Source organism: Siphateles boraxobius, unplaced genomic scaffold (assembly GCF_051911475.1).
Source record: "Siphateles boraxobius isolate OS27281-9 unplaced genomic scaffold, OSU_SipBor_1 17, whole genome shotgun sequence".
In the NCBI taxonomy this organism is placed as follows: Eukaryota; Metazoa; Chordata; class Actinopteri; order Cypriniformes; family Leuciscidae; genus Siphateles; species Siphateles boraxobius.
Window position 1 is genome coordinate 1 of NW_027508777.1, and position 7,500 is coordinate 7,500.

The window sequence follows — 7,500 nt, forward strand, 5'->3', positions numbered from 1 at the left end:
AAAGAAAGAAAGAAAGAAGAAAGATTAGTTAGAAAGAAAGAAAGAAAAAGAAAGAAAGAAAGAAAGAAAGAAAGAAAGAAAGAAAGAAAGAAAGAAAGAAAGAAAGAAGAAAGATTAGTTAGAAAGAAAGAAAGAAAGAAAGAAAGAAAGAAAGAAAGAAGAAAGATTAGTTAGAAAGAAAGAAGAAAGATTAGTTAGAAAGAAAGAAAGAAAGAAAGAAAGAAAGAAAGAAGAAAGATAGTAAGAAAGAAAGAAAGAAAGATTAGTTAGAAAGAAAGAAAGAAAGAAAGAAAGAAAGAAAGAAAGAAAGAAAGAAAAGAAAGAAAGAAAGAAGAAAGTTAGAAAGAAAGAAAGAAAGATTAGTTAGAAAGAAAGAAAGATTAGTTAGAAAGAAAGAAGAAAGATTAGTTAGAAAGAAAAATATTAGTTAGAAAGAAAGAAAGAAGAAATATTAGTTAGAAAGAAAGAAAGAAAGAAAGAAAGAAAGAAAGAAAAAGAAAGATTAGTTAGAAAGAAAGAAAGAAAGAAGAAAGATTAGTTAGAAAGAAAGAAAGAAAGAAGAAAGATTAGTAAGAAAGAAAGAAAGAAAGAAAGAAAGAAAGAAGAAAGATTAGTTAGAAAGAAAGAAAGAAAGAAAGAAGAAAGATAGTTAGAAAGAAAGAAGAAAGATTAGTTAAGAAAGAAAGAAAGAAAGAAAGAAAGAAAGAAAGAAAGAAAGAAAGAAAAGAAAGAAAGAAGAAAGAAATAGAAAGAAAGAAGAAAGATTAGTTAGAAAGAAAGAAGAAAGATTAGTTAGAAAGAAAGAAAGAAAGAAAGAAAGAAAGATTAGTTAGAGAGAAAGAAAGAAATAGTTAGAAAGAAAGAAAGAAAGAAAGAAAGAAAGAAAGAAAGAAAGAAAGATTAGTTAGAGAGAAAGAAAGAAAGATTAGTTAGAAAGAAAGAAAGAAAGAAAGAAAAAGAAAGATTAGATTAGTTAGAAAGAAAGAAAGAAAGAAGAAAGATTAGTTAGAAAGAAAGAAAGAAAGAAGAAAGATTAGTAAGAAAGAAAGAAAGAAAGAAAGAAAGAAAGAAAGAAGAAAGATTAGTTAGAAAGAAAGAAAGAAAGAAAAAAAGAAAGAAAGAGAGAAAGAAAGAAGAAAGATTAGTTAGAAAGAAAGAAGAAAGATTAGAAAGAAAGAAAGAAAAAGAAAGAAAGAAAGAAAGAAAGAAGAAAGATTAGTTAGAAAGAAAGAAAGAAAGAAAGAAAGAAAGAAAGAAAGAAAGAAGAAAGATTAGTTAGAAAGAAAGAAAGAAAGAAAGAAAGAAAGAAGAAAGATTAGTAAGAAAGAAAGAAAGAAAGAAAGAAAGATTAGTTAGAAAGAAAGAAAGAAAGAAAGAAAGAAAGAAAGAAAGAAAGAAGAAAGATTAGTTAGAAATAAAGAAGAAAGATTAGTTAGAAAAAAAGAAGAAGATTAGTTAGAAAGAAAGAAAGAAAGAAAGAAAGAAAGAAAGAAAGAAAGAAAGAAAGAAAGAAAGAAAGAAAGAAAGAAAGAAAGATTAGTTAGAAAGAAAGAAAGAAAGAAAGATTAGTTAGAAAGAAAGAAAGAAAGAAGAAAGATTAGTTTGAAAGAAAGAAAGAAAGAAGAAAGATTAGTTAGAAAGAAAGAAAGAAAAAGAAAGAAAGAAATAAAGAAGAAAGATTAGTTAGAAAGAAAGAAAGAAAGAAGAAAGATTAGTTAGAAAGAAAGAAAGAAAGAAAGAAAGAAAGAAAGAAAGAAAGAAGAAAGATTAGTTAGAAAGAAAGAAAGAAAGAAAGAAAGAAAGAAGAAAGATTAGTTAGAAAGAAAGAAAGATTAGTTAGAAAGAAAGAAAGAAAGAAAGAAAGAAAGAAGAAAGATTAGTTAGAAAGAAAGAAAGAAAGAAAGAAAGAAGAAATATTAGTTAGAAAGAAAGAAAGAAAGAAGAAAGATTAGTTAGAAAGAAAGAAAGAAAGAAAGAAAGAATTAGTTAGAAAGAAAGATTAGTTAGAAAGAAAGAAAGAAAGAAAGAAGAAATATTAGTTAGAAAGAAAGAAAGAAAGAAGAAAGATTAGTTAGAAAGAAAGATTAGTTAGAAAGAAAGAAAGAAGAAAGATTAGTTAGAAAGAAAGAAAGAAAGAAAGAAAGAAGAAAGATTAGTTAGAAAGAAAGAAAGAAAGAATTAGTTAGAAAGAAAGATTAGTTAGAAAGAAAGAAAGAAAGAAAGAAGAAAGATTAGTTAGAAAGAAAGAAAGAAAGAAAGAAAGAAAGAAAGAAAGAAGAAAGATTAGTTAGAAAGAAAGAAAGAAAAAGAAAGAAAGAAAGAAAGATGAGTTAGAAAGAAAGAAAGAAAGAAAGAAGAAAGATTAGTTAGAAAGAAAGAAAGAAAGAAGAAAGATTAGTTAGAAAGAAAGAAAGAAAGAAAGAAAGAAAGATTAGTTAGAAAGAAAGAAAGAAATAAAGAAAGAAGAAATATTAGTTAGAAAGAAAGAAAGAAAGAAGAAATATTAGTTAGAAAGAAAGAAAGAAAGAAAGAAAGAAAGAAAGAAAGAAAGAAGAAAGATTAGTTAGAAAGAAAGAAAGAAAGAAAGAAGAAAGATTAGTTAGAAAGAAAGAAAGAAAGAATTAGTTAGAAAGAAAGATTAGTTAGAAAGAAAGAAAGAAAGAAAGAATTAGTTAGAAAGAAAGATTAGTTAGAAAGAAAGAAAGAAAGAAAGAAGAAATATTAGTTAGAAAGAAAGAAAGAAAGAAGAAAGATTAGTTAGAAAGAAAGAAAGAAAGATTAGTTAGAAAGAAAGAAAGAAAGAAAGAAAGAAAGAAGAAAGATTAGTTAGAAAGAAAAGAAAGAAAGAAAGAAAGAAAGAAAGAAAGAAAGAAAGAAAGAAAGAAAGAAAGAAAGAAAGAAGAAAGATTAGTTAGAAAGAAAGAAAGAATAAAGATTAGTTAGAAAGAAAGAAAGAAAGAAAGAAGAAAGATTAGTTGGAAAGAAAGAAAGAAAAAGTAAAAAAGAAAGAAAGAAAGAAAGAAAGAAGAAAGATTAGTTAGAAAGAAAGAAGAAAGATTAGTTAGAAAGAAAGAAAGAAAGAAAGAAAGATTAGTTAGAAAGAAAGAAAGAAGAAATATCAGTTAGAAAGAAAGAAAGAAAGAAAAAAAGAAATATTAGTTAGAAAGAAAGAAAGAAAGAAAGAAAGAAAGAAAGAAGAAATATTAGTTAGAAAGAAAGAAAGAAAGAAAGAAAGAAGAAAGATTAGTTAGAAAGAAAGATTAGTTAGAAAGAAAGAAAGAAAGAAAGAAAGAAAGAAAGAAGAAAGATTAGTAAGAAAGAAAGAAAGAAAGAAAGAAGAAAGATTAGTTAGAAAGAAAGAAAGAAAGAAAGAAGAAAGATTAGTTAGAAAGAAAGAAAGAAAGAAAGAAAGAAAGAAAGATTAGTTAGAAAGAAAGAAAGAAGAAATATTAGTTAGAAAGAAAGAAGAAATATTAGTTAGAAAGAAAGAAAGAAAGAAAGAAAGAAAGAAAGAAAGAAAGAAAGAAAGAAAGAAAGAATAAATATTAGTTAGAAAGAAAGAAAGAAAGAAAGAAAGAAAGAAAGAAAGAAAGAAAGAAAGAAAGAATAAATATTAGTTAGAAAGAAAGAAAGAAAGAAAGAAAGAAAAAGAAAGAAAGAAAGAAAGAGAAAGATTAGTTAGAAAGAAAGAAAGATTAGTTAGAAAGAAAGAAGAAAGATTAGTTAGAAAGAAGAAATATTAGTTAGAAGAAAGAAAGAAGAAATATTAGTTAGAAAGAAAGAAAGAAAGAAAGAAAGAAAGAAAGAAAGAAAGAAAGAAAGAAAAAAGAAAGATTAGTTAGAAAGAAAGAAAGAAAGAAAGAAGAAAGATTAGTTAGAAAGAAAGAAAGAAAGAAGAAAGATTAGTAAGAAAGAAAGAAAGAAAGAAAGAAAGAAAGAAAGAAGAAAGATTAGTTAGAAGAAGAAAGAAAGAAAGAAGAAAGATTAGTTAGAAAGAAAGAAGAAAGATTAGTTAGAAAGAAAGAAGAAAGATTAGTTAGAAAGACAGAAAGAAAGAAAGAAAGAAAGAAAGAAAGAAAGAAAGAAAGAAGAAAGATTAGTTAGAAAGAAAGAAAGAAAGAAAGAAAGAAAGAAAGAAAGAAAGAAAGAAGAAAGAAAGAAAGAAGAAAGATTAGTTAGAAAGAAAGAAAGAAAGAAAGAAAGAAAGAAAGAAAGAAAGAAAGAGAGAAAGAAAGAAGAAAGATTAGTTAGAAAGAAAGAAGAAAGATTAGTTAGAAAGAAAGAAAGAAAAAGAAAGAAAGAAAGAAGAAAGATTAGTTAGAAAGAAAGAAAGAAAGAAAGAAAGAAAGAAAGAAAGAAAGAAAGAAAGAAAGAAAGAAAGAAAGAAAGAAAGAAAAAAGAAAGATTAGTTAGAAAGAAAGAAAGAAAGAAAGAAGAAAGATTAGTTAGAAAGAAAGAAAGAAAGAAAGAAAGAAGAAAGATTAGTAAGAAAGAAAGAAAGAAAGAAAGAAAGAAAGAAAGAAAGAAAGAAAGAAAGAAGAAAGATTAGTTAGAAAGAAAGAAAGAAAGAAAGAAAGAAGAAAGATTAGTTAGAAATAAAGAAGAAAGATTAGTTAGAAAAAAAGAAGAAAGATTAGTTAGAAAGAAAGAAAGAAAGAAAGAAAGAAAGAAAGAAAGAAAGATTAGTTAGAAAGAAAGAAAGAAAGAAAGAAAGAAAGAAAGAAAGAAAGAAGAAAGAATAGTTAGAAAGAAAGAAAGAAGAAAGATTAGTTAGAAAGAAAGAAAGAAAGAAAGAAAGAAGAAAGATTAGTTAGAAAGAAAGAAAGAAAAAGAAAGAAAGAAAGAAAGAAAGAAGAAAGATTAGTTAGAAAGAAAGAAAGAAAGATTAGTTAGAAAGAAAGAAGAAAGAAAGAAAGAAAGAAAGAAAGAAAGAAAGAAAGAAAGAAAGAAAGAAAGAAAGAAAGAAGAAAAGAAGAAAGATTAGTTAGAAAGAAAGAAAGAAGAAAGATTAGTTAGAAAGAAAGAAAGAAAGATTAGTTAGAAAGGAAGAAAGATTAGTTAGAAAGAAAGAAAGAAAGAAGAAAGATTAGTTAGAAAGAAAGAAAGAAAAAGAAAGAAAGAAAAAGAAAGAAAGAAAGAAAGGAAGAAAGAAAGAAAGAAAGAAAGAAAGAAAGAAAGAAAGAAAGAAAGAAAGATTAGTTAGAAAGAAAGATTAGTTAGAAAGAAAGAAAGAAAGAATTAGTTAGAAAGAAAGATTAGTTAGAAAGAAAGAAAGAAAGAAAGAAAGAAAGAATAGTTAGAAAGAAAGAAAGAAGAAAGATTAGTTAGAAAGAAAGAAAGAAGAAAGATTAGTTAGAAAGAAAGAAAGAAAGATTAGTTAGAAAGAAAGAAAGAAGAAAGATTAGTTAGAAAGAAAGAAAGAAAGAAAGAAAGAAAGAAAGAAAGAAAGAAAGAAAGAAAGAATAAATATTAGTTAGAAAGAAAGAAAGAAAGAAAGAAAGAAAGATTAGTTAGAAAGAAAGATTAGTTAGAAAGAAAGAAAGAAAGAATTAGTTAGAAAGAAAGATAGTTAGAAAGAAAGAAAGAAAGAAAGAAAGAAGAAAGAATAGTTAGAAAGAAAGAAAGAAGAAAGATTAGTTAGAAAGAAAGAAAGAAGAAAGATTAGTTAGAAAGAAAGAAAGAAAGATTAGTTAGAAGAAAGAAAGAAGAAAGATTAGTTAGAAAGAAAGAAAGAAAGAAAGAAAGAAAGAAAGAAAGAAAGAAAGAAAGAAAGAAAGAAGAAAGAATAGTTAGAAAGAAAGAAAGAAGAAAGATTAGTTAGAAAGAAAGAAAGAAAGAAAGAAAGAAGAAAGATTAGTTAGAAAGAAAGAAAGAAAAAGAAAGAAAGAAAGAAAGAAAGAAGAAAGATTAGTTAGAAAGAAAGAAAGAAAGATTAGTTAGAAAGAAAGAAAGAAAGAAAGAAAGAAAGAAAGAAAGAAAGAAAGAAAGAAAGAAAGAAAGAAAGAAAGAAAGAAGAAAGATTAGTTAGAAAGAAAGAAAGAAGAAAGATTAGTTAGAAAGAAAGAAAGAAAGATTAGTTAGAAAGGAAGAAAGATTAGTTAGAAAGAAAGAAAGAAAGAAGAAAGATTAGTTAGAAAGAAAGAAAGAAAAAGAAAGAAAGAAAAAGAAAGAAAGAAAGAAAGGAAGAAAGAAAGAAAGAAAGAAAGAAAGAAAGAAAGAAAGAAAGAAAGAAAGAAAGATTAGTTAGAAAGAAAGATTAGTTAGAAAGAAAGAAAGAAAGAATTAGTTAGAAAGAAAGATTAGTTAGAAAGAAAGAAAGAAAGAAAGAAGAAAGAATAGTTAGAAAGAAAGAAAGAAGAAAGATTAGTTAGAAAGAAAGAAAGAAGAAAGATTAGTTAGAAAGAAAGAAAGAAAGATTAGTTAGAAAGAAAGAAAGAATAAATATTAGTTAGAAAGAAAGAAAGAAAGAAAGAAAGAAAGAAAGAAAGAAAGAAAGAAAGAAAGAAAGAATAAATATTAGTTAGAAAGAAAGAAAGAAAGAAAGAAAGAAAAAGAAAGAAAGAAAGAAAGAAGAAAGATTAGTTAGAAAGAAAGAAAGAAAGAATTAGTTAGAAAGAAAGAAAGAAAGAAAGAAAGAAAGAAAGAAAGAAAGAAAGAAAGAAAGAAAGAAAGAAAGAAGAAAGAATAGTTAGAAAGAAAGAAAGAAAGAAGAAAGATTAGTTAGAAAGAAAGAAAGAAAGAAGAAAGATTAGTTAGAAAGAAAGAAAGAAAAAGAAAGAAAGAAAGAAAGAAAGAAGAAAGATTAGTTAGAAAGAAAGAAAGAAAGAAAAAAGAAAGAAAGAAAGAAAGAAAGAAAGAAGAAAGATTAGTTAGAAAGAAAGAAAGAAAGATTAGTTAGAAAGAAAGAAGAAAGAAAGAAAGAAAGAAAGAAAGAAGAAAGAAAGAAAGAAAGAAAGAAAGAAAGAAAGAAAGAAGAAAGATTAGTTAGAAAGAAAGAAAGAAGAAAGATTAGTTAGAAAGAAAGAAAGAAAGATTAGTTAGAAAGGAAGAAAGATTAGTTAGAAAGAAAGAAAGAAAGAAGAAAGATTAGTTAGAAAGAAAGAAAGAAAAAGAAAGAAAGAAAAAGAAAGAAAGAAAGAAAGGAAGAAAGAAAGAAAGAAAGAAAGAAAGAAAGAAAGAAAGAAAGAAAGAAAGATTAGTTAGAAAGAAAGATTAGTTAGAAAGAAAGAAAGAAAGAATAGTTAGAAAGAAAGATTAGTTAGAAAGAAAGAAAGAAAGAAAGAAAGAAGAAAGAATAGTTAGAAAGAAAGAAAGAAGAAAGATTAGTTAGAAAGAAAGAAAGAAGAAAGATTAGTTAGAAAGAAAGAAAGAAAGATTAGTTAGAAAGAAAGAAAGAAGAAAGATTAGTTAGAAAGAAAGAAAGAAAGAAGAAAGATTAGTTAGAAAGAAAGAAAGAAAAAGAAAGAAAGAAAAAGAAAGAAAGAAAGAAAGGAAGAAAGA

At 24.3% G+C, this 7,500-nt stretch overlaps 1 long non-coding RNA gene across 1 annotated transcript in view; it reads left to right on the top strand.

The window, feature by feature from the left end:
* Positions 1–834: 834 nt before the first annotated feature.
* The window catches only part of LOC143740111 (uncharacterized), a 20,881-nt gene continuing 14,215 nt past the window's right edge, over positions 835–7,500 (top strand). Inside the window, exon 1 of the long non-coding RNA XR_013204740.1 lies at positions 835–850. This is a non-coding gene — a long non-coding RNA (uncharacterized LOC143740111). The remainder of the gene's footprint in view (positions 851–7,500) is intronic.